At 40.2% G+C, this 23219-nt stretch overlaps 1 protein-coding gene across 4 annotated transcripts in view; it reads right to left on the bottom strand.

Annotated features, from left to right (window-relative positions):
• Window positions 1-23219, bottom strand: part of CTNND2 (catenin delta 2) — a 1196137-nt gene that overhangs the window by 591634 nt on the left and 581284 nt on the right. The gene's annotated exons all lie outside the window — the stretch shown is intronic.

Below are 23219 nucleotides of genomic sequence, written 5' to 3'. Positions count from 1 at the left end.
AGGGTTTCATTCTCTGTGTGAACCAGACACTAGTGCGGGAAGAAATATTCACCCCCCATGCCATCCCCAGGCCCAGCTCATGTCCCCTTTGCATAGTGTCATCTCCAAGTCCCAGTTCTCATCCTGACACAAAATGAAAAACAATCCAAAAGTTACTGAACCTGACAAGGAAGAAAGGCAGGAGAATAGATTGTTGCTGAAGCTCTCCAAAATGATGGAGAAGATAACATGGCATCTAAAAATTATGTGCAAGCTACAGAAAAAAATAAAATTTATAGACTCTCACCCTGCCCTAAAATGCAAATGAATGAAGATATATATGACTGACTCCTAGCTCAGGCAAGGCCCCAGCTGCTACTGATGTTTCATTCCAAGTCAGTATGAGACAACAATTGTTCACTTTAAGTAATCTTTGGAAGTAATCAATATTAGAATGGTTATCATGTTTCACTAATTTGAGAAAACAAAAGTAAAATTAAAAAAAAAACAAAAAAATCCTCTAAATATTTGAACATAAGAGAAAGATAAAAGAAACTGAAGAAAGAAAATGGAAGATTCATGCAAATGTGAGGAAGCCTCAGAAGTCAGGGTTGCTATTCTCATTGTGCCATTTGATTTTGAAAACTTAAAATGTGTTCTGTCTTAATTCCCAGTTTGGGTCTGGGGTTTAAACTGTAAACCAAAGGCCTATTTTTAAAAAAAGTTGTATTGTGACCAAAGCCTTTCATGCTAAGCTCAGAACTTCCATTGCCTGCTGGAGTTTGTACTAAGGTAACAGGCAATTTAGATACTTAAGTAATTTTTAAGATATGCACAGCTGAGTCTTAAATCTTATCTTTGAAGAAAAGCTGAGGAAACTTAGGAGAAGAGAATCATGCTAAGAAGTTTAAGTCATAATCAAATAACAACAGTACAGCTGAAAGTCCTGGTTGATTTTAGAAAGAGTAGTGGCACAATGACATTCAAGTTCATTTCTAAAGGCAGGGGAAAGTTGAAGATGGTAGGAAGTTTACCTGATTTTGTTATAATGGTAAATTATATTGTAACATTGTTTAGTTAATATTTTATCATTTGCTGATATAAAGTATACATATTAGGATGTTTTAAATATTTATTTTAGGTCTTTTCCTAAAGATGTATCCAGTTAAACATTTTCATATTTCCCCACCCCTCCGATCTTTCCTTTTTAGTCTTTTTTATAAACTGGTTCACAACCTAAAAAAACTATCCTACATTAAAGGGGCATCTATATGATTTATGTTTTTGTTTTATTTTTCAGTTTACTAAAGACTTAATGTTCTAGGTAAAAATGATTGAGGCACAAGACATTTTCCAGGAACCAAGGTTCAACTGAAAAACATTAATAGATAGGAAATTCTGTATGCTGTGGTTGCTATTACTACCATAAGATGAATAAAATACTATTACCAAGTGACTTTTGAAATGAAGGATGTATATTTAATTGGTATTGCTTGGGAATTAAGACCCTTTACATCAGTCAGTCATATTGTAACTCATGAATTCTCTTTCCACATTCCATTCAGGTACTGTGAAGAGATACTGATTGGTAGGCCCTGTGTATGTACACTGCACATATTGCCATTGCTTGTGACTATATTGAAAACAATGGGTCCACAGCTGAGGCATTGCTAGAGTTATAATACAATCAAATCTGATTAAAAGCCTGGTGGAAGGAGGGAGGGACAAAAATTGGTCAAATGCCCTGGACCCTGCAGTAATGAAAAAGATAATGTGGTATGAATAATCACCCAACTGCTCAAATTAGTCTCTTGCATTGACGAGGTTATTTAATTCTTCATACAGGTTGATACTGTACACAATTGATAACACATATAGTGCTGAAATTTAAATGACATGCCATATTTGTGATCATTATGGACTCAACTCACACGGGTCAGAGACAACTGTCATTTGAAGAGAACAATAGAACCCATAAAAAGCGACAAAGAGTCTTGTGGCAACTTATAGAGTAACAGAAGCTTTCGTGGGTGAATACCCACTTTGTCAGACGCATGTCATGGGTATTCACCCACGAAAGCTCATGCTCCAATACGTCTGTTAGTCTATAAGGTGCCATAGGACTCTTTGTCGCTTTTTACAGATCCAGACTAACACGGCTACCCCTCTGATAATAGAACCCACAGTGTACAGTTCCTGATATCACCATCATAGAACTGGTTTCAGAGGACAACAGAGGGTTGAAGAATGCAGAAAAAAAAGCATTAAAAGGACACAGGGTATGTCTACACTGCACACACACACACACCAGGGAGTAGTGTACAGACACTGCACACACACCCTGGCATGGGTATAAATAGCAGCGTAGATAGTGACACACTGCTGAGGCAGGTAGAGAAATGTCAGAACCTTAGGGCATGTACCCTACATGACTGTCTACATGCCCAAGTAGTGCTTCCCCTCTCTACACTGCTATTTTTATCAGCGTAGTGTCCTGATTCCCCACTGCCAGAGCCTTTCCCTGCTGCAGGGGAAGGCTCTGGCAGCTCCCTACTGATGGAGCATTCCCACTCCTCAGGGAAAGGCTTCAGCAGCATAGAAAGGCTCTGGCAGGAGGGAGAGCAGGTGGAAAGATTCTGACAGCTCCTGCTGGAGCCTTTTCCTGCTGCCTTCCCCCGCCATCACAGTGTGAATACAGCCTGCTTTTCACTGTACATGTAGCTACACATATCCTACACACTGCCTCCAATGGAGACAAGGCTATAGAGAACTGTGGTGCTCTAAAAGTGAAGATAGTCTTCTGTTCTTCACATATCCCCAAACGATTTATACCTTTGAATTTATTAACCACGGATGACCCTACTCAAAATAAACACCATTTTACACTTCAATGAGTTAACATACCATATTGTCTTTTCTGCCTGTTGCATCAGGAAAGTTCATTGCCTAATTGTATAAGAACTATATAAAAAGAAAGCCAGGTTCATCTTATCACCTGTAAAAGCAACACTATTCAGCAACATGAACATGTTTTCCTAGTATGAAGAGGCAAATCATGTTTTCTGAAAAAAAAAAGTATTGCTGATATTTAAAAAAATACTGAATAAAATTCATTCTTTCAGATTTTATAAGTGAAATTAAATATTGTCCTGGCAATAGCCTGGATAGTGCTTATTTACTTCTAAGTGACTTAGATCCCTTAGATATTTTAGCTAATATTATATAGCTGAATGGACTGTTAACATCTGATCAAATTGTTTAACTGGCAGAATATCTTGACATTGCTTATTTGATAAGGGGGAAAAGAACATATGTTTTGTACCATGGACCGTGCCTCTGACACTTGGTTGGTGGGGCTAAGCTTTATTATATAAAATAAAATATAATTTTGTTTTGTTTTTTAATTCAGTGCTTTCTAATATATTACTAGTATCCAGTCTTGCCAAAAACATGCAAGTCTTCATACTGGCAGACTTCAGGGCAACACGCCCAATCCATAGTCTTCTAAAGAGTCCCTGTTCCCTCTCATCCCCTGATTTTACATGTGGTAATCTTCCAAGCCATATGGCCCTTATCTTCATCTCCTTGGCTGAACTCCTAAACTGAGCCACCGAGCAAGGAGACCCTGCTTAGGCCTGAGACCACTTTAAAATTCTTCCCCAGTTGACTCTAACTGAGTCAGCTGGAGAATAACATGCTTTAACATTAGGTCATAGCAGGAGTCACTGAACATGCTTTGTGAGTTCCCCTACCTTATTTACACAAGCCCATACAGGGAAAGTTAGTTGTGGATGGCTGCAGAATGCTACAATTAGCATTACAAATTGTAGGGATACTTTCCCTTTCCCCCTCAGAATTAGGATCAGTCACAAAGATATTTTAATACCATGCACGCTTCCTTTGGGCAGACTGTATCTACACAAGTATTTTTCTCTCTCTCAAAGCACTCTTGTGATGGCACTCTAAGAAGAAGAGACAACATCAGATGTAGTCTTACAGTATATAAAATCATCCAAACTATTTAATAGTCTCACTAATGGATCCTGTCTCCCATTGGTGGTGCAAATTCTGTACAGACAAAATTTGATACACATAACAGGTTAATGTACTTCAGTGTTACACAAATCAGAAACGGTTGCTCTCTGTGATGGTTATGATTGGATAATCCTGCAGACACAATACAAAACACCAGCACATCCCTCCCACAAGTAGTATATAAAAGGACTTTGCAAGGGCAACTAAAAATAATTCTAATACTAGCTAGTGCTTCTTTTTTATAAAGAAACAAAACAAAACAAAACAGAACAAAAAAACTTTGGTCTAAAACACTTATTCTGACTGCAAAAAAATGTAATTGATAACAATGAATTTATAAAAATTCTCAGGGCTAAAGTCTAGTATGGTTTATGCTCATAAAATGATAATTGCATAACCCTGGAAACACTCATACACAAAACAGGCCATTTAGTTATTTACTTTTACATCTGCATTCTCATTAACACAATTTTATTTCAGGATTACATATTCATTGTTTTAAATATATTGAAAAGTTTCGTATCTTACACAATACACCTCAACAAGAATAACGAGGAGTCCAATGGCACCTTAAAGACTAACAGATTTATTTGGCCATAAGGTTTCATGGGTAAAAATGTCTAAATAAATGTGTTAGTCTTTAAGATGCCACCAGACTTCTCGTTGTTTTTGTGGATACAGATTAACACAGCTACCCCTCTTATACTCAACAAGAATGATCTCATAGGTCATTAAATTTTATGTACATGTCCTTAAATTTTAAGATTAAATACTAGTGTAAAATCTTTATCTTCCATAACGTGTGTGTGGAGGGGGTCAGTTTCTCAGTACAATATCACTTCAGCTTATACATATTCTTCCTTTAAAAATAATAATGTTGAGGTCAGTTATTAAGTACATTGCTAGACTTTTAAAAAATGAGAACTGAAAACTGCTTTAATGAATCCTGGAAAACAATTCATAATTCTCAATGTAAATTATGAAATAAGAAATCATGAAAAGGTATCCCAGACTGACAGCATTTAGAACTAAAATTCTCAATCCACACATTAGGTCCTACATAGATGGCAGTAGTCCAAGATTCCTTGCACTGTCCTTATAATGTGCTTTAAACCCTTAACCTACAAGGAACAAGTTCTGCAGATGAAAAGGTTTCTACTAATAAGGTTTCTACACTTGCTGCCCCAATCCATATCTTGGCTGATCCGTGTGCTCAGACTACTGATGAGGTGGCATTCATTATTGGCCAAACAAGGTGAGGCCCTGCACTCATTACTGGCCAAGCAAGATAAGACCCTACCCTTAACTTGACAGCATTTCTGTTTGTCTGTGTAATGCAATAACTTCTGAACGCTGTATCAGATCAATTCCAATTTTTCAGGGAATGTTCCAGAAATCAATGGGCAGAACCTTAATGATAATGGTGAAAATTGGAAAAGTAGAAAGCAGAAATAGGGGCAGGGCTGTCCCTAGTGGGGTGCGGGGCCCGGAGCAGAAGTGACGAATCTCTCACTTCCAGGACTGACCCATCACTTCCAGGACTGACCGTGCTAGCAAATTGCGCTGGCTGCGGGGCCCCACAAAATGCAGGGCCCAAAGCGATCACCCCGATTCGCTATACCCAAGGAACAACTCTGAACAGGGGACACATGGAGCTCTTGGCATCTGGTTAGCAGCCCCTTCAACCAGGTCTGTGATTCTCTACAGATCAATGAGCCAGTTTGATGGCATCCATTAACACCTTCCAGCATAATGGCACTGCCCAGTTCTGCCCATCTTCCCAATAGAGTTTAAAATGTTGACACCCCGAATGTCTTCTCAACCAGACAGAAAGAAAAGAAATAGGAATGGTGGGCGAACACAGGGGAAAGAGGGAGATGGCACACAAAGAGGGAGATGGGGGGCACACGGAGTTCCTGGCATGGGGAGGGTAGAATAGGGGAACCCTTGTATGGGTGAAAGGGAATCCGTGAAATAGAGGGATATGGCAGAGTGGCACACAGGGAGGTATTTTTTGGGGGGGTATGAAATACTGCAAGGAGCCCCTGGTCTGTGCAATGGCATTTTCCTACAGAAACAGTGTGTGCAATCCAGTAAAGTTTAGAGGCTCCAAGCAATATTGAAACCTCATGGTGCTAGGCCATGTGTGTAAACACATAGTGATAATCAGCCCTTGTCCTGAAAAACTATCATTTTAAAAAACAGACATGACAGGCAAAGTGTAGGATGGGAAACAGGAGGATGGGGTGGTGTGTGACTTTGCAGGTCAACGGCTGAGTCAGAGCCCTCCTACTAGAGCATACTTTCACCTAGTCACATTGACCATATTTGTGGCATACAGAATGACCTTGACTTAGACTAGTAAACAACCACCTGACATGCCTTTTGCACAGTATTGAAATGGGACATATTTGAGACAGCAACCTTTTAAATCTGGTTATTCCACTAACAGTCACCTGTGTGCAAAACAATTTATACCAACATTTTTGAAGGTTAAAAAATTAACATAACAAGGCATGTGTTAGAATAATTTAAGCTCTGTTTTGCATAAGTGGTTTAGACCATCATTTACTTTTCTTTTCTTTTTTTATTATGTTTCTTGCCACTCAGAAACAAAAAGGCAGTTATCAAAAACAAGTGCTATATGCTTACAGATCCCCTGAGATACTATGCGGTAATAACCATCTTAAAATGCTAGAATCCATAGCCTCATCAAACCAAAATGTCTTTATTCTGTATTTCGAATTTCACTTAAAGCATTATCAAGCTTATAAATAAAACCCTTTTTCCTGTGTGTGGCTCATGGAATTGGCCTGATGATTACAACCGCTTAAAGATGAACTCTGTATACTGCAATAGATTATTCTGACATTTGATTGGTTTCAGATAGCTGCAAGGTTTCTGCAGCTGACATTTGACAGATGTCTTTCCAGTCTAATACTGTTTATCTGCAAAGGATCTATTTCTAGGCATTTGGCCTTTTATTTGGAATATCTGATCATCCCCTGTAATGTCAGGCTAACATTTTCTGACCACTATATTGAATGTTTTATAACCAAAAAATATTACCTGTTCACAACATGCTAAGTCTACAGACTTTGAATCTTTAAACAGGAATCACAAGAATAAATCTTATGATATCCAATTGATTCTGTCCCTCATGCTCAATATTTTATTGGCTCTGCTTTGCCAGAGCAAGACCAGCGCTTTTGTCAGGCTAGAGCTATTTTCCTTTTATTGACATTCTTCCATTTATTAGAAGAATTATTTTAAATGCTGTTTCTTCTTTGCTCTTTTGAAAAGTAGTGCCAAAAACCTCGAGTAGGAATGGGGGGAGACACCATTGTTTTTGATAGCTACACTGGCATAAAACTGGAGTTGCACAGTGGTGAATTAAACTCAAAGGCCTTGTCTACACTACTATGCTACATCGGTGCAGCTGCAAGCCACTGTAGTTCATCTGATGAAGACGTGCTATGCCAATGGGAGAGTGCTCTCCCATCAGCATTAAATACTCCACCTTGTTGAGTGGAAGAGCGTCTCCCCCCATCATAGCATGGTGTGGACACTGTTTTAAGTCGATGTAACTTACATCGCTCGGGGAGGTGGCTTTTTCACATGTAACTTATATCGACTTAAGCAGTAGTGTAGACAAGCCCTGAGTCTCTACAGTGAAGGAAGAGTATGCCAAGTGAGTGATGCCACTCTCCAGATTTCTGTTCCATCAAGGAGAGATTGATTTATGAAAAAGTTATCCATTTGCTTCTCTTCTTCCTCTTATTTGTGGTGTGTGTGTGTGCATGTGTGGGGGAGGTTGTTTTTGTATTTTTGGCAGGTGTTGGATTAGGAAAAGTAGTCATCTGCTGTTTATTCTCTTCACAGAGAGTAAATTGACACTGTAAAAAGAAATGGGCCAGGAGAAGCCATATCTATATCTATTCTTCTTTGTTAGTTTTGGTGAGTCCCAGGACAGGTCTTTCTATCCACTAGTGGGGGTAGGTGCAACATAAATAGAAGAATCCCTGCCCGCCATGCTCAGAGAAAAGTTCTAACAGTTCTTTGTGGTGTAATTTCAGGGTTTCTATTCACCTAAAGCATGGTTCTGCTTTAGTGAAAAGTAAAAATGTCTCCTCCTTATTCCAGAGGCCTGCTCCCAGTTTATACTCAAAGTCATATCTGCTTACTTAAGTAATTAAAATATGTGTTTACTAATTTTTATGCCTATTAGTCATACAGTGCCAGTACAGGTGTGGGAGAATGAGCAGAGCTTTGTACTGCTTTTGGCATTATCAACTTGATTGTTTAAGCGCCAATCACTTACATTTATGAAAATCCACAGATGTCATGAGAAAATAATTTAGAAGACAGAGTTACACCTGTTTGACCTCCAGTTTGACCTGCAGAAGCTTTATTACTGGTGATAATGTGCAACAAGGAGACTTGACCATCAGAGCCCAAGTTGAGATTACAAGATGTTTAGAAAAAATATCAACACATTCGATAGAGAAATAATTGAGGCACAAATACAGAGTCCCCAAATGCTCTTTTTAGTCATTTTTCATAACAAAAATGTACTTAAATTTTGTAATGTACAATATTATATCTGACTTTAAAAAAACCCCAAACCCCAAAACACTTGTCTGTTGGAAGTGCCCTGAAGCGATGCTAGAGATTTTTATCATTTTGTCATTCTTGATGAGTTATCTCCATAAAGTGGTCTTTCCGGGAACCTCAAACAGTCAGACAGGAAGTAACATTCCCTTCCTCCCAGACCAAAAGTGAACCACTATTTTCATTTTGCATAATCCAGTTTGTTAAGAGTGGGATTTTACAGTTGGGAGGAAGAGGAGGATCAGAAAGGATGCTCTTTATTTCTATTTTATATTAATGTATTTGTTTATCAAAACATGACTCCACTCCTTGGTGAAATTGGGTTGGCAGACTAACAACAAGAGGTAAGAATAGCTGTTAGCCCTTTAAATTTCTAATTAAGATCTATCGCTAAGGAAGTCTGCATGTTTTTAAATTCTGTAGGCAACATACTGCTCTCTGATGAGCGTGAGCACTTCCTGTACTGGGAGCTGCAAGTACATTTCTGAAGGCAGAATTCAGACCTAGCTTCTGTATTCCCAAGCACCTGAGACAGGATTTGAGTGCTATGAAATGCTGCCTTGAAGAAACACAGGAGGAAAAAACATTAAGGGTAGGATGTTCAATAGCATCTAAGTGACTTAAGAGCACAAGTCCTGTTGAGTTTCAATGGGACTTGTGCTCTTAAGTCACTTAGGAGCTTTTGAAAAGCTCACCCTAAACCTATATATATTTAAGGGTGGACTCCTGCCCTCTCTCCTGGTTTCAGGAAGCCCTAGTTTTCTGCTATGGAGTGGGAGAGGCTGAAGACAGGCTGAACATGAGAACGGTGAACCCCTTGTGTGCTGTGGAGCAATATTCTGCAAAGGAGCATACAGGGACAGGCTGCAAGAGAGACAGAATTGGCAAGGAGATCCACAACCATGCTAACCTACTAACTAACATAAACCATGGAGAGGGATATCAGGGGCTATACATAATACTGCTCATTTGAGAATACTGTAGCCAATGCAAAGATAATTCTGCTCGTGGATTCCATTTTGTGGTGTGAAGATGGGAGGGTGATGGCCCCCAATGCCACCTTGAGCTCTAAGGTGGATACAAATCAATGGATTTTTTTAAATTTTGTTATTTAAATTATACGTTTTTCTTTTTAAAAATAAACCTGTTTAAAAAGAGACCTGAATTTAAGGCAAAATATGTCAAGGTCTAAACTTATTATAATCTCTTTAAAAAATAAATAAAAATATGATGAATCTATGAGCCTCTATAAAAACTATAAACTAAAAGGCTGCTTTTCTATATAAAGAAAGAATGAAGGGGAAAATATCTAACTTTTGAAGTCAAGCTTTATAAATATGGCACAATAGGTCAGCCTAAGTAATTCAAGAGACTGCCTCATTTTCAAGAGACATAGGCAAGACTAGGCACTTAAATTCCAATAACTTTAATTTAGGCATATTTGAAAATTTTGTCAGGTTGAACTGAAATAATCAGTTTTCACTGATTACAGCTAATTCCTCTGTTTAATAAACCATTTAGTTGTAAAAGTGAAACATGTTGTGAACACAAACTTCTCTTATCAAAAACATTTAAGGTTGTTCTATTTAATAAAAATAAATGTTATATGCTACTTTGTGTATTCAGTTAAATTCCAGTGACCTTTCCACATAGTGGTTTAAATCAATCTCCCATGACAGACCCTATAACTAAGTGGGTGGAGAGGAAATCTGTACAGTGGGAAATTTCAGAAGACAAAGATCTTTTTCTTGGCTGCTCCTCACACTCCTGTCCCCAAGGCTTCCCTTTGCCATATGAAAACAAATTGACACAAATATATATTTTTTGTAAATCAGGAAAATAATACTTAGCCTGAAGGTCAACATTTCCAAAAACGGACACTGAATGCCTCAGTTCTTGGATGTTTAACACATCTGAATATCAAGCCCAATATGCCTGAAACTGAGTACCCCAAAATTGAGGCATCCAAACTCAAGGACCATTTTTGAAATCTGACTGCTCAAGAAGTGTCATCTCTGCAATTCACTGCCGTAAGTCCCGCTTCTCTATGCAGGGCCAACTCCAGGCACCAGCGCAGCAAGCTGGTGCTTGGGGCGGCCCATGGAAGGGGGCAGCACGTCCGGGTCTTTGGCAGGTCCCCCAGTCCCTCTCGGAGGGAAGGACTGGCTGCCGAATTGCCGCTGAAGAATGAAGCGGCACAGTAGAGCTGCTGCCGAAGTGCCATCAATAGCAGCTGCTTTTTTTTTTCTCTTCGCTGCTTCGGGCAGCAAAAACCCTGGAGCCGGCCCTGTCTCTATGTCTCCTCTATTCTGTCATCTTCACAGTTGCAGCACTAAAGTCTTATATTTTAAAACAGGGTTGAGAAATCACAAATAAGCCTTAATCTCAGGCCAAAAGCCTGAGGTTAGGGTTATATGGCAGAAAGCTAAATCACTTCACTCCCCTATCCCACATCTTAACCTGTGTGTCAGACCTTGCTTGTTGCTTTCCTTCACCCTCCTCATTCACAGAGGATATTACTTGGTCATAGTCTCCTGCATTATCAGTGGGGTGTTAAACCAGAATAGCTGAAGGGCCCTCTAAGGGCTTGGCTACACTTGAGAGTTACAGCGCTGGTGGTGGCTTTGTAGCGCTGTAATTCACTCCCCGTCCACACCGGCAAGGCACATACAGCTTGTATCTCCCTGGCTACAGCGCTGCATGTACTCCACCTCTACGTGAGGAATAAAGAGAACAGTGCTGGTGCTGCAGTGCTGGAGTGCCAGTGTAAACAGTGATTAATCTTACTATGCTGTAACTGACCTCTGGAACCTTCCCATAATGCTTTAAGTAAAGATACTTAAAGGCCACTCTTTGTTTTGTTGTGATGCCTCTGTTTGTTTTGTTGTGAACTCGGGGCTCCCGAAGCTGCTTATCTGAAAAACAAACACAGCTACTGTTTGCAGTGAATGAGCAGAGGCAGGGGGATCCCTTTGGAATGTCCACAGCTAGTGTTTGTTTGAGGAGAGAAACAGCGCGGCGGGCAGGGGGGAAGAGGGTCCGTGTTGGAGCAGCTGCTTATCTGCTCTGTGAGGAAAAAACCAAAGAAGGCTACTTGCATTTAGTGAATGAGAGAGGGGTGGGGGAAGGGGTCGGAACTTGCAAGGCAGGGAGCTGACACAGTGTAAGCTCCAAAAATCCACTCTCTCTGTCTCCCCCACGCTCCCTGTCACACTCCACCCCACCCCCCTCTTTTAAAAAGCACGTTGCAGCCACTTGAATGCTGGGACAGCTGCCCATAATGCACCACTCCCAACACCACTGCAAATGCTGCAAATGTGGCCACACTGCAGCGCTGGTAGCTGTCAGTGTGGCCACACTGCAGCACTTTCCCTACACAGCTGTACGAAGACAGCTGTAACTCCCAGCGCAGCACAGCTGCAAGTGTAGCCAAACCCTAAGTGAGCTATTGTAGGCTTAAGGGCAGGTTGTCATGTTTTTGTTGGGACTTTCCGTCCTCCAGCACTCATTGACAGTGTAAAATAGACTTGATGGGTCACTGACATTATGAATTAAGCCATGTTTTCTGATATTAAAAACTGATTTATTCCTGTTTAAAATGTCAGTCACATAGTTATGGCTAAATCCTGAAGTCTTTACTCAGCTTTCACCCAGGCAAAATTTCCACGGTCTTCAGAAGGAATGACTAAGGCTTTAGGATTTGCCCCTTGGGTAACAGGTTTTGGAACTGACACATGCAAGATTTTTTCGGTATAGGAAAATGGGAAAATGAGAAGTCTGGCAAAGCAAGTCAGAACTCATTTAAACAAACTTTGACTTATATGGCTTTCTAGAAGCACAATGGCCAGATCACCTGCTGTGCTACAGTAGTTCTGCAGTGCTATATGTTCCTTTGTGATGAGATGAACAGCAAACTGTGTGATAAATAGATGTCATGTTGTCAAGTTTTAATGCATTCCTCTGTATATGTTCCCAAATCACTATTGGTTAATTTTTTGCTGGGAAAACCACATTCCTTATGCTGGATCTATGTTAACCCCCCCGTACAGCTCACCCAGAAAAAATGCATGTCCTCCCAGTCCAGTGGTGGTGCACAATAGTGTTGCAAAAGGGTGTGTGTGAGATACATCAGGATTCTAGCTCTCTTTCTACAGATATCAAAAGGTCCTGCACTTGAAGTGTAGGATTAAAAATAGCATTGAACTTTCAAATCTATTTCAATGGATTTGAAGTTACAGTTGGCTGAACATATTTAATCAATATTTAATTTCTATTTAATGTTTTATTATATTACACATTCACATGACATAAAATTATACAATTTCCATCAAAAATGCTTTGTAATATTATCACCATCTAAAGTTCTTTGCTTCACTGGTTCAGTTATAGCTTCAGTCATGGTTAGCTTCAGGCGACTACTTATAAATTCTGTTTCTGTCACCTCTTCTATACTTGTTATAGGCACTGAAGGGAGTTGCATACGCACTCTTGCAGGTGAACAGTTAGGGAGGCTTAAACCACAAACCAGTGCTATCTAATAATTACTTCAGTGGATTATTATGCATTTGTACCATAGAAGACTTAGATACTACTGTACTTCTGTTGCTCTGACTGAAATATGGTAAAATTATGAAAACAATAGTGGAGTAAAAGAAAGGTGTAGGGAACATTTAAAAAAAAATACATGCCTATGACAATAAGTTAGAAAAGGTTGACAAAACAAATAATCTCTGTTTTGTTTAGTAAAGGGCAAATTGCTTTTCCATATCATAGTGCCCCATTTAAATAGTCGCAGACAACAACTAAGAATTGAATTTCTAAGATTCCAGTCTGTGCATTCCTCAATTTATGTTTTAGAATAACAAACTAATAATTAGACCTGCAACAGGAAAGCAAAATTAACCACCTGCAAGCTTGTCTTTATTTGCCAGCTGAAGCTTGTGTGGTATTTCCACATTTCACCATTCTTGCATGTTTCTCTGCCTTGAGAGCCAAAAGAATATTCATCAATCTTAGCCTCACATTTAAAACTCATTAAAAATCCCTTTGCTTTACCTCTTGAAGATTAATAACACAAGTCCCGCATAATAGTTTTGCCAATTTAAATGCTTCTATTTCAACATTTTATTTCAAGTATACTGTAATTATATTATCTTGCTTCTGGCCAATTTATAAAATGCATTCAAATAATATTTATGTCTTCTGTATATAGGGTAATATTGGGACAATCCCTCACTTTAATTACCTACAACACTTGAAAAAAGTGTCTATAGATATCTACATAGCTTTAACAAAATCTAGAGATGTTGGGGATTATTTTAAATTAAAATGAACCATTACTCTGATCTTTGAAAATGTATTTCTATTTAAGACAAACAACTGTTTTCTTTTACAAACATTTCAGTCTTTTTATCATAGCTTAGCATGTCATATTTGATGATCAAATCAAACTTTTGCCACAAATCAGAATATAAATGGGGTAATGAGTTTTTCTCAGAATTTAAAAAAGGCGTTGAAAAACTTCATGACTCTTTAAAAAAAGGGCAGAAAATGTTGATGATAAAACACTAAATGATGATCTCCTGTGGATTTTGCAATATACGCCATAAACAGGCAGGTGTAATTTCTCTCTATTAAATATATATCAAATTTGTGACGTCAACTTTTTTTTCCTTCTTACAAAAATTTTGTTGAGGATTCTGTAGTGTAGACCTATGAGCCAAATATTATTTTCAGAATGCCTATAGCCTTTGTAAGAGTATCTAGGGTGCCAGGAGCAAGATATTATTGAAAATGGCTAGAACTCAGTAAATTCACACTGCTTATTACTAAAGCTGCGTGTCGGTCATGGGGGTCACAGAACTAAAGAAATGGATTCTGTGACCTTTGTGACTTCTGCAGCAGCTGGTATGGCTGGCTCCCGGGCTACCCGAGCTCAGGCAGTCCCAGAGCCAGCAGCAGCAGCAGTTTGAGTGTGGGAGGGGGCTCAGGGCTGGGGGTCCAACATGGTGCTTACCTTGGGGGGGGGGGCTTCCTGGAAGCGTTCCGCATGTACCTGCAGCTCCTAGGCAGAGGGGTCAGGGGGTTCTGCATGCTGCCCCTGCCAGCAGGCACCATCCCTGCAGCTCCCATTGACTGCAGCTCATGGCAGGGGCAGTGCTTGGAGCCCCCCGGCCTTCTCTCACCCTAGTCACTGCAGGGACATGCTGGCTGCTTCCGGGGAGCTGTGCGGAGCTAAGTAGGGAGCCTGCAAGTCCCACCAACCCTCCCGCTCCCCGTACCAGTAGGGGTCTTGAGCTGCACGTCGCCACCTGCCTCCAGCACCAGCAGGGGTCCTGGGCCAACCCCCCCCAGCATTCATGGCACCCCCAGACTGCCCCCATCCCAGAGCACCCCTGGCGCCCTACCCCAACTTTTAGTTGGAGGTATATAGTACAAGTCATGAACAGGTTACAGGCCGTGAATTTTTGTTTACTGCCTGTGAACTGTCCATGACTTTTACTAAAAATACCCTTGACTAAAACGTAGCCTTACTTACGACCCCAGTTCAGCAAAGCACCTAGGCACAGTCCTAAGTTTAATTACTTGAGTTGTCCCACTTGCTTCATTCACAAAGAGTGACACTGAAAGCAGATTAATTTGAACAAGTGACGTTGCTAACAATTTTGAACCATCCACAAGTACTAAGGCCAGCACTGCCAGCATTATCTGAACCCTGATGTGAGGACTGCATATAAGGTTTCAGTCTTCTGATGTATCCAGTCTTTGCCTTCTCTGCAGCTGAGAGCTTGCCGAAAAGAGTTCTCACTGTAATAGTGGGTTTTTCTGTGATGTGGAAACTTGTCCATCAGGAACTTCACTGAAATGACCAACTCACTTGACAAAGGCTATTGAAAAGCTGTCAGACAGTAATAACTTTTAGACCACTACCATCTTGAGGAAGATTTGAGCAGTTGTCTCAAAGGTGAAAAGATCCATATCCCATTACCAGTCACCTGAACTACACAAAAGAAGTTAACATGACCTTCAGCAATAAACCATATTGGAGTGGCATAGCCTCCAAACTATCCCCCCTCTCACAGATAACAAATCTGAACATGCCATCAATATTCCAGCATGTGCTGCAGCCCAACTGAAAATAAATGTAATAGCTAGGTTTAGTGAAATAAAACAAATTGACAAAATCCTAATGGAGAGTACGTACTAAGCAACTGGCAGAAGAACTTAGCTGGCTGAAAGGAACAGAGGCTGAGCATGCAAAAAAATTGAAAGTCTTGGGTGTGGCTGGAGTGGGAGTGTGTGCTGAAATGCTCAGTGATGAGGAGAGATATTAGGAGCCAGCAAGCAGGTAAGTAGTCAGCTTTACAATACGTTTGAGTCCCAGATCAGGCAAATTTAAAATGAAACACATAACCATAAAACTTAAATCCAGAGGAAAGGTAAGTGGGAAATTGAGGACTCAAATTGACCAGTTTTCCAGAGAATAACCAAAATGATAATCAGAGTGCCACAAATTTCTAAGAGACCCACTACCTATGCATTTCAGCCTAAAGAGCCCCAAGTGAGACAGATATTTAAGAGTCTGAGGGTTACCCGGTTTGGGTAATGCATTTTGGAAGCAGAGTTCCAGGGACAATAACAACACAAGACCAAGGTGCATATGTGATGGGTGAAGAGTCTGTATTAACATACAGTGGAGGAGTCATACTCTAGGGAGGATGAAGATCAACAGTTATGTGGATGCAATAAGAAACTGGGATAAGGCAGACTGATGTGGAACGGGAACGCTTAAGGCCATCTCAGAGATTCTATCAGAGAGACTTACTATTCTGCTCAGTGGCTATTTAGTGAGGTGAGAGATAGGAGTTTGAACTGTGAACCAGCAGGGAATCAACAGAGACAGCATAGCTCTGATCTTTTATGTTATGCATTTAAACACAAAAATCTTGGCCTCTAAGCTGTTCAGGGCTGGGTCTGTGTCTTCTTTATTTGCCTGAATGATGCCTAGCACACTGTTGGGGACATCCACAGTAAATTAATAAACAATAAAAATAGCCAGCTGAACTTTATCTGTTTCATAAACAATTCCATCAGAAGGCTTTGCAAAGCAAAACAGCTGTTTGTAAATCAATACTCATCCACTGTGTTCAGATTACCTTCACCTCCAGTCTCTGCAACAGGTTGTGCCAAAAGGGAGTGAAATAATAGTAAATTCTTATTGGTAATGCTTCTGGAAAGGAGCTTGGTGTCACATCAATTTTTCAGACTAACTGAAATCAGTGTTAAAGTAAATGCAGATAATCTTGGAAGTACACTGGCTGAGGGATTTGTTATTTGGGAACAAGGGAGTTTTCATGTAAATGAATTTGGAAGAGTTACTAATGTTAATAGTTAAGAACTGCATTTTTAAAAAAAAAAGAATGATTGGACTAGGATGAATAAAATCCAGTGACAGGGAGAGAATGTGTTTACTGTAAATTGTTCAAGTCCCAGAACTAATTTAAAATAATTCTGGAGAAACAAATGTATTCATCCTCTCAGGGAAAGGGGGGTAAATATTTTCCATTTGTTTAATGGAATAAGGACATGTGTATGTGGGCTTTTTTCTGGTATAATATTTGTGTGTTTTCTTTAGAGAACTGAATATAGAGAGACTGTTTACTTTTCATGACTACAACTACTGCAAAGTGTGAAATTTTTGCTAAAAGTGGAAAAAACACCATTTTACCCAAATAGTCACTCATAACTGTCACAACTGCGTATGATTTGATCCTTTCTGAAAAGTTATTTTTAACATCTAGAAAGCAGGATGATAAGCTGCTCACTTACGAAATGTCTGTGCCAGACGGGAATAGGAGGCTTATCTATCCTGATTAGGTCATTAGTGATTATTCAAATTTAACAATTCTCCTGGTAACTAGCCTCCTTTACCTAGCCCTAAAATTAGCATACGCTAACATCTGTAGGCGGCTGTAGTGATACAAGGGATTTCTCCACAGATTTCAGGGCATTTTCAGATTTGTTGAGCTAACCCCATGCCCACTTTGGGGTGTGTGTTTTTGTGGGAAGGAACAAACATCCCTCTCCACAACAAGACAATATAAAGGAAACTATTAGTTTAGATTTCCATGTTTTTCTGGCTCTTTGGCTGATATTGATAAAGAATTTCTAAATTCTCTAACAAACAATAACCATACCTCTGATCCAACCAAATTAGATCTCCTTACACTACTTTCTCCTCTCTCTCACTACTTAGCAGCCCGGAGATGATGATGGTGGTGAAGATGACCATCTGTTTGTTTTCGTAGCATTCCCAATGAGTTGGGAATTTTCCAGACATTCAGGAAGAGACTGTTCCGGCACCCCAAAGAACTCTCAGTCTACAAACGGACAAAAGCTAGGACAACAGTGAATATAAAATTGGATTAATGTTATTATTTTGTTTTAGCCTCCTTAGCTCTGCCCTTGTCCTTATCTCCATTCCAGGCCTTCTCCTCAGCACTGCCATATTACACCATGTCACCAGCATAGCCTAATAATCCCACACTATCCTGAGCAGGCCAGCATCTCCTACAGCAATTAACAGACGGTGCTATTACTGGAAGTGCAGATAAATGGAGATCCAGCAGACTCCTGGCAGCTGCTTTGTCAGGCTGGAAGCCAGGCAAGGGGGAAAAAAAAAGACAGTGCTAGATTTCAGATTCAGTATATAATACACTAACTTTATTTGTCTTTGGATGAATCCCTTACACAAAAGCTGCTTCAACACTCTTTCATCATTCTTTACATTTTTTTTCTTCTTACAATAAAGAGCTGTATCATACATCTGATAAACTATATGACTGTCTAATATGCCTGACTAAGATACAAAAAGTAACACTGAACTATGCAAATATCTGTTTTATTATCTGTATCTGTTTCCTAATCCTATTATGATTCTACATGTTACATTCAACCATAAATGTGGCATGCAAACAGTAGTAGATATAACAAAAATGGGCCTTTCAGTTGATTTCCTTCTCACTCATAAGATATTACAACTGAATTATAGCCAGATGTATTACTGGCTCTGATCCAAAGCCTGCTGACGTCAAAAGAAAGATTCACATTGACTTCAATGTGCTTTGGATCAAGCCCTACATGCAGAAAGATAACTGGCAAAAATATAGAGTGAACATGTTCTGTTTTCCACTGAGCAGCTCCCAGAAACCCATATTTCACTATCAGTTTTGCAACATTGACTTCAATGGGGCATTCTACCTAAAAACTGATGGCATGACATGGCCCAAAAGTGTGGTATATAGGTGTCAGAGTCTACCCTCACTTGAAACTGGGCAGTTTCAAAGTGAGGACCCGCATGTCTTCCCCCACCCCAAAATCCTAGGGTAGGTCTCCCCTTCGGCTGCCACCACCCAGTCAATTCCGTGGGCCGGGACACCCCTGTTTTCCCCCTTGGGAACACAGATCAATTCACAGAGGAGGAACCTCCCCCCTCTTCCCTCTCTCCCCTGCTCCGGAGACAGAGGTGCCTGGATTCAAACGCCTTGAATCTCTACACACAGGGAAGCAGCCCACTTCCCCCTCCCCTTCCCCTGAATTTCCCCAAGGGAAGGAATTAACCAAGTCCAAAGAAAAGAAAAGAATTTATTAAGAGAACAAAAAGAAAGTACAGAATCTCTATGAGCCCAAGCTGGACACTCATAGGGTATAACCTTATCAATCTCTGGAGAGAATTCCCCCTCCCCCTTTTCTCAGTAAAAGCAATATCAGCAAACAGGAATAAAGCATTTCCTTTAGCAAACACACAATTGCAAATATAGAAATCAAATCATAAGACTAATTCGCCTTTCTAATTAATACTCACTATTAATTAGTAGAAACTACTCCAGGAGAACTTGGAGACATGACTGTCCTCTGTTAGATTCAAAAACAGTTCTCACACAGACAAAGGCTTCCCTCCACAGAGATTTGAAAAAATCTTATCTCTGATTGGTCCTTTGGTCAGGTGGTCACCAGGTACTACATGTTAACCCTTTACAGGTAAAACAGACCTTAACCCTTAACTATCTGTTTATGACAATAGGATTAAACATTCAAAGTTCTAACTTGATAGGCAACTTCTGTCAACTTTACTTTTGTACTAGTAAGTCAGAGGAGGATTGTATTAGACTAAGGCCTGGTCTACTCTAGTGGGGGGATCGATCTAAGTTACACAACTTTAGCTATGTGAATAACGTAGCTGAAGTTGACGTACTTAGATTGACTTACCGTGGTGTCTTCACCATGGTGAGTCAACTGCTGCTGCTCCCCGTCGACTCCGCCTGCACTTCTTGTGGCGGTATAGTACAGGAGTCGACGGGAGAGTGCTTGGGGATCGATCGCTGCCCGCCGATCCGGTGGGTAGTGTAGACATAATCTGAGTAATTCTAAAATTTTACTCATTTCATCAGCAGATACTGAGCTACTCAGACAGTTAGCAAACATCGTCTGTTCCTCTCTCTAAAAAATGGATCAAGACCTGTAGAGAGAACAAATATCTTTCGCAAAGTTTACTGAAGTTATTTGCTGAAGGAAGAACAAAGCCACCTGGGGTTTTAATATTATTTGTTTCTTTTCTCCTTCCATTATAAAGTGCCTGATCCCAACTGGAGCTGGGTAGAGATGGATGAAATGTTTTGACAAAAAGTAAATTTGCCGAACAATAAATTTTTAGGGCACCGAAAAAATTCACAAATCCAGGTCAAATTCAACAAATAGTTTCAGCCAAAAGGGGGAAAAAAAAACTCTGAAAAAATTGAAAATGTCAAAATGATTAATTTCATTTGACCCAAGAAAAACCATCCCCCCACCCAAAAAAATTAGTTTCAGTTCCAAAACAGCCGTTCCCCCCCGCCTGATTCTTCAGTTCCGCCATTGAAGCAAAATATCAATTATTCATGCATATTAAAATATTTTGAAGACCCCCTAAATAAGCTTTGGGTTGCCACCACTCTTTCAATGGTATTCACATCCTTAGTAGTTCCTTTATGAAGATCTTCTCAAAATCATCTTTTACCACAACTGGTGTCATTCTCCCCTCTAAATATTTTACTGACAAGCTTCTTTGATTCCCTTTCTTCTAAAATTTGGATCAAATAGAGTGCTAAAAGCACTTATTAGATTTCAAATTTCAAAAATTAGACTGGTTAGATTTCAAATACCACACATCAAGTCACATCATTAATTTGTAAAGTAATGTATTTTAAACAATAAGCAGATCTAAAAAAAATTAAAGGTTAATGCAAAATAAGTATAATATGATGGTTTATTTATGTTTTTTTACAAAGAAGTGAGCACTCCTATAACTGAAGCCTTACATTTCCTTCTTTGTGTTTCAGCCATTTATGTCCAGTTCTAAGCTTGAAAGAGCTAGACAGAAGTATTAACTTATTTAAACCCTAAACTAACCATTTCCACTTATTTCAGTATTACTTCATTTTAAAGTTTCCTTAGCTTGTTCAAACTTGAAAACATCAGGTAAGTTTTATTACTGGAAGAGATTACCCGAGCTCCCACTATTGCAGTTTACCATTTACCATTGCAGCAATACTCTGAGGCTCCATTCAGGATCAAGTCCCCATTGTTTTAGGCAATGTACATAAACATGCAAATGTATGGGCCCTGCCCCAGAGAATTTAAGTCTAAGGCCACTTGCTATGAAAGCCATGTAGATCCCTGTACTCCCACAGAGCCCAGTGACTTCAGCTGGCGTTCTCCCATGCAGTCTTCTTTGCAGGTGCAGGTCCTAAGCATTTGATCTCATTCCAACAAGTTTATATAATGTTATATCTAAGAATACTACATTTTATGACCTATTATGTGTGTATATGTAATATCTGTAGAACAGGAATGTGTAACTCCAAGTAAAGTTGATGGTAGGCAGTTGTGTGACCTTCAAAAGTTTCAGGCTGACCAATTTAGCTGTGTTTGGACCACCATGGATAAAACAGAATCTACATATAAATCTTAGATTTAAAGCACTGTTGTGGAAAAAAAAAAGGTTTTATCTGCATGCACTTCGGCAAAAGCTCTATGAGTCAATTCCTACTCACATACAATAGTCCCATTTATACCAATTAGATCTTTTGCTTAAGGGAAATCATATTTAGTCCTATATTATTTAAGAAGAAGACTAGGTATAATCTCAACACAGATATAAACATCAACCAAAGAAGAAACTGGGATTCAAGTCCAACACAAAAGAGGTAGCCAATAACTCTCTCTCTGAATCTCACTTAGGCATGTCTCGTAGAGCCATGAAAAAGGATTTAGCATCCACACACATTCAGTCCTGGCCTCTTGTAATGAAACTACCAAAAAGAGTGCCAATTGTAATTGCAGGGCTTTTGTGAAGATGACAGCTGCTCAGAAGAAACAAAACCAAAATGAAACTGCTCATATCACATGATTTAAAACAATATTACAAATACTCTGGACTATACTAGTTTTTTATTTATTGTAGTATTAATTTACCTTTTTACTCTAGAGGATTTTTAGGTAACCTACGCACACTCATTAATTCTGAAGGGGATGATCCTGTCCCCAGCTCTCTATGGTTTTGTGGTTCTTGTGATACTTATTGGGGTACCCTGAACCCCAAGGTGACAAGGTGTAAATCACCTTGTTACCTCCTGCCTCCAGTGACTGGGAGACTTGCTTGTTCTTAACTGAGTGTCAACTCCCCGACTCCACCAGCCCGTTGGCTACCCAAACCATCTCCTCTGGGCTATGCCAACCCTTACTTCACCTTGCAGGTTAACAGTATGAGCACCACAGTTCCCCAAGCCCCTAGGAAGTGTCCTCCTGTAGTGTCCAGCCCCTTATCCACTGACCACTCACAATAACACCAGGGCTACGGTCCTCAAGGGAACAGTGTACACACCAGTTTGAATGATTCATGTCAACATCTGCCTTTTATATAATACAACAGCCCTGAGATATATTTATAGAGAACACAACAATACGTTTATTATCAAAGGGCATGTGTGGTGGGTATCATAGGCCAGGGAAGGCTAAGCCTCCCCCAACCCAGCCTGTGGTCCTGTCCATGCTCCCCTTCTCCCCCAAAAGGCTGCAGGGCTCAGCTTGGGCCAGTGGCCTGGAGTTCGGGGCTTGGGCCACCTGGAGGCCTGGGCCAGCTGGTGGCTTGGGCTGGCCCAGGAGTCAGGCTGGTGCTCGAGTCAGCCAGTGACACGGGGGTCAGACCGGCAAGCAGCTCAGGCTGGCCAGTGCGGCCGGGGCAAGCCGTCCGGAAGGCCAGACGGTTGGGGTGGGGCTCCTCCAGCCACATGGGGGGCGGGGGGCTTGGGACTCTGGTAAGCAGGGTGGGGGAAAAGGGCAGGGCTGGGGGGCTAGCCTCCCCAAAGGGGGGGTTCACACACCGCCCATGTCAAAGGGTAAAGATTCAAAAGATAGAGAAAAAGTGCATGAGTGCAGGGGACTGGACTAGATGACCTCTCGTGGTCCCTTCCAGTCCTACAATTCTATCATTATAAAGGATAATGGAAACAAACTGGTGACACATACAACAAAATCGTAGCATGATTTCTAGAGAA

Source organism: Mauremys mutica, chromosome 2 (genome assembly GCF_020497125.1).
Source record: "Mauremys mutica isolate MM-2020 ecotype Southern chromosome 2, ASM2049712v1, whole genome shotgun sequence".
Taxonomy (NCBI): Eukaryota; Metazoa; Chordata; order Testudines; family Geoemydidae; genus Mauremys; species Mauremys mutica.
This window is presented reverse-complemented; position numbering and strand designations above follow the sequence as displayed.